Consider the following 5,000-nt stretch of genomic DNA (forward strand, 5'->3'; position numbering starts at 1 on the left):
TTTCTCCCTAGAATGAAGGCGGGAAATATATGCAGTGATATACATCTGGAAATTCCTGGAAAGCCTTGTACCAAACTTGGGCATTGAAAGTTACTCAAACAGCACTGCATAGTGCTAAAGATCCCAGCTTCCCCATCCATCAAAATACAGGACCCGATACTGGAAGAGCTTGGGTTTCAAGGGCCCACAGCTCTTCAATATCCTTCGAAATGCCTGAGAGAGCTGCATGGTGCAGATGAAAGTGTTCTTAAAATAAAACTGGATCTCTTCTTGAGAAGGGTTCCAGACGAACCTACGGCATGAAACACAGATAAGGGCAGCAGCATCAACCTCCCTCATTGAATAAATGTCACATATCGGAGGTGGTTTCAGATAATGGTGTAGTACATTCAACGGTGGTGTCCCAGCATGACCGCAAATTTGAAGCTGAAATATTTTAAAAGAATTTTTAAAGATTTTGTTTTCTTAGACTCATGTATTATATTTGTGGAGACACGTGGTTCAGTGGTTAGAGCAGCTGACTCGCGGTCGAGGGATCTCGGGTTCGAATCTCCGACCGGGCGAGGTGTGCGTATATGAACGAAACACCTAAACTCCACGCGGCTCCAGCAGAAGGTAATGGGGAACTTCTGCTCACACTTTCGCCACAACTTTCTCTCACTCTTTCCTCCTGTATCTAGAAGATGACCTGCGATGGACCGGCGTCCGTTGCAGGCGGGTAACCTATACGCCAATGAAACCGGAAAACCGGTCCTTATGAACGAGACATGGCTCAAGAAGAAACAAACAACGACATGTATTACTTTAGCGAATCGATTATCTATGCGTATATTGGTAGAGAGTATGACATTTGTTCATCAGAGTGAAAGGCATAAAATGCTGACTCATCATGGGAGTGCATCCACGTATTTGTATATATATATATATATATATATATATATATATATATATATATACATAAATTTCATTCCTCTGTATCTAGAACACTGCTTGATAAAGCCATTGAGTTTGTTAAATCATATGTCGGTATTGACCCTACTGACCTAGATTTTATCAGGCATGCTTAATTAAGGATTACCATTGATAAAAAAGTCGCATAGTGACGAAGTACTTGATGTATCTATGGGGTCGTACGATAGTGCTTTTGTGATCTTGAGGTTTATTTGTATGAAACACATTAAGATCTAAGTAGCCATCTCATGATGCATGATGGTCACACCCTTTATAGATTTGGTTTACAATTTATTTCTACCTTAAATCAATTAGGCCTTGAAATTACAGTAGCTACTAACCTGTCTGTATCTGAACACCTCCTCGTATACACCTTTCCATACACCTAATGAGGACTCGTCTATATACATAAACAATATTGCCATCCCACTGTAATTTTTAAAAACCTGATAGATGATATTAATAACAGAGTGTCTGACCTCTCTCCCTCTAAAGAAATTTTTGAGAAAGCAGATTCCTACTATAAAAATTCGCTTTAAAGATAAATTAATATATAACCTCTCTAATATTAATCAGAAGAAAAATAGTAGACCTAAAAATTGACCAAAGATAATTATTTGGTTGACCCCTCTTTGACCCTTTTTTTATAAAAACTAACATAGGTAAAAAAAATTTCTGTTTCCCCTAGGCAAGCACTTTGCAGTAACTTGCAGATACAGGAAAATATTTAATAGGCGTTCTGTAAAATTATATCGTATAACTGCTGTCCCAATATGAAGAGCATCATTATATATAGAGACAGACAGACACACACAGACACACACAGACACACACACACAGACACACACACACACACACACAGACGCATACACACACATACGCACACACACGCACACACACACTCACTCACACTTGTTATATGTTTTTGAAATATTTTAAAGAATAGAATACTATAATAGTCGGCCGGTTTCTATGCTTTAAAGTATATTAAAAATATTGAAATTATAAGCATTTTCTTTCTATTATCAGATATTCTTTCACTACAAGTCACCACGGGTGGAAAATTGCTGCAATGAAATTCAATCTTAATATATATATATATATGTGTGTGTGTGTGTGTGTGTGTGTGTGTGTACATATATATATATATATATATATATATATATATATATATATATATATATATATATATATATATATATATATATATATATATATATATATATATATATATATATATACATGTATATATATGGATATATATATATATATATATATATATATATATATATATATATATATATATATATATATATATATATATATATATATATATATATATATATGTATATATCTATATATCTATATATATATATGTATCTATATATCTATATATCTATATGTATCTATATATCTATATATGTCTATATGTATATATATATATATATATATGTGTGTGTATATATATGTATACATAATGTATAGATTTCATATAAAACAAAATTTTATACGTGGTAATATATAATATAATGCATATTATAATTTATATCATCCAGATAACACACACACACATACACGCACACACGAGCTCACACACGAGCTCACACACACACACGCACACACAAAGCGAGAACATATTAAATGGAGAACAAAAGATACATGTTTTTCTCCTATTCTAATTTTTCCTGGGGTAGAATTGTGAACTGGGAGTGAGACAAGATTACTCCATTTTTCCTTTTTTTTTTTTTCGGAATCCACCGAATATTCAATTTTACAAGTAGACTGCATATGTTTTATGAAGACCCTAAAAACTGGCCAAGACCTTATAACATTTTGCCCCTAAATATCTGTCGTAAAAAACGTATTCTGTATCCGCAGGTTCTATCTCAACTCTTATAAACCTACAGTTTCGAACATCGTATAAAATGAGGGACATAAATACATGAATAAATAAATAGAAAAAATAATAAATAATTAAATAAATAAGGCGAATAGGAAATAATGATATTTAAAAAAAAACCCGTAAGAGTAAGCTGTGATGATGATGATGATGATGATGATGATGATGATGACGATGATGATGGACCTGAAGATTTCCAACTTTGGGGAAAGACCGAAAAAAACAACACCAATAACATTAATGGTTTTTAGTGATGGCATCAACAACCAAACTAAAGACTAAAAAGCAGCTCCAAGTTATACACACGTTTTACATACAGCAGTAATATATTTTGCGTTTAAATGCTATGTGTATATACATATGTGGAGGCGCAATGGCCCAGTGGTTAGGGCAGCGGACTCGCAGTCAGAGGATCGCGGTTTCGATTCCCAGACCGGGCGTTGTGAGTGTTTATTGAGCGAAAACACCTAAAAGCTCCACGAGGAGGGGATGGTGGCGAACCATGCTGTACTCTTCCACCACAACTTTCTCTCACTCTTACTTCCTGTTTCTGTTGTGCCTGTAATTCAAGGGGTCAGCTTTGTCACACTTTGTCACGCTGAATATCCCCGAGAACTACGTTAAGGGTACACGTGTCTGTGGAGTGCTCAGCCACTTGCACGTAAATTTCACGAGCAGGCTGTTCCGTTGATCGGATCAACTGGAACACTCGACGTCGTAAGCGAGTGAGCGCCAACAACAACAACGTATATACATATATACTTACATACATAGATGCATATATACATGCATACATACATGCATACATATATACATTTTTACATACATGCATGCATACATATATACATTTTTACATACATGCATGCATACATATATGCGTAAATGTAAATTTTTAAGACACAGGCGAAACATCTCTGTGCTATTATCAGTGTGTATAAAATATCAAATACACCACGTCAAATATACTGAACTGAATGTATATAACTCCCTAAACCAACAAGAGGGAGACACATGTAGAAAATGGAGTAACGAATAACAAAGACGCAAGCATATTAAAACTTTGACGAAATGCATTGGGTTTCTGAAACAAAAGGTTCTGGAACACATTCCTATCTAAGTGAGACTGTAAATAGCAAAAGACTGTACTTCTTCGTTAACGAGGACAAGCCTGAACTATCGTATAAGTCTGTTTATATGGCGTGAAAATCAATTCACATGCAAATATAATACAATCGCTACTAAGTTTCGAGATTTAGCAATTAGTGTTCGGCTTAGCCTTGGCTCTTAGTAACCATTTTAGGCAGATTTGAACCAGAACCTTAGCACATTCAGAGTTCCTGAGCTGTGATCCAAGTTCCTGAGCTGTGATCAAAGCTCCTGAGCTGTTGTCAATAAGTTACTAATCGTGACGTTATTTTATGATACAAATATACATGGAGTGTTGTCACCATACACAAACAATGTGTGAAAACCAACGAAAGTATTTTTAGACTGTATTTTCAGATAAAGTCATATTTTCAAATTTGCTGATCGTATATATTTGTGTCTAGAAATACAAAAGGATTGAAGACAGCCACCACCACTAGTATAAGAAACGTCGTCATTAACATCAACACGTTTTCCCTACAATAACCATCATCAATATCACCAACAATACTAACACAACCAATCCCTACATCAAACCAGTATCAATCTCACCACCAGCATTAACGTCCTACAAGCATCCCACCGAACATTCGAAATACTGCAACCAGTACCACAGCCTTCACTAACACTGTTATATATATCATAGTACTTCCACTGCGACTCCTAACACCAACACAACCAACTCCACGAAACAACAATACCACTAATACGACAGCTACCTCAATAAACAACAATAACAAGCACCAACGCACATTTCCACGACCAACACAACTATTGCCACTCCATACATCACCACTGAATGGAGTCCACTAAACTTCAAACGTTTGTATTACCGCAACCACTAAAAACACCATTACAGTCACCACCACCATCACCACCACTGCTCCAGAATTATCAACCTAACCATTACGACGACGACCACCACCACCACCACCACAACCACCACCACCACCACCACCACCATTACCACCATTACCACCACCACCACCACTATCACCACCAC

This window comes from Octopus bimaculoides, chromosome 15 (genome assembly GCF_046866305.1).
Source record: "Octopus bimaculoides isolate indiv1 chromosome 15, ASM4686630v1, whole genome shotgun sequence".
NCBI classification, from domain to species: domain Eukaryota; kingdom Metazoa; phylum Mollusca; class Cephalopoda; order Octopoda; family Octopodidae; genus Octopus; species Octopus bimaculoides.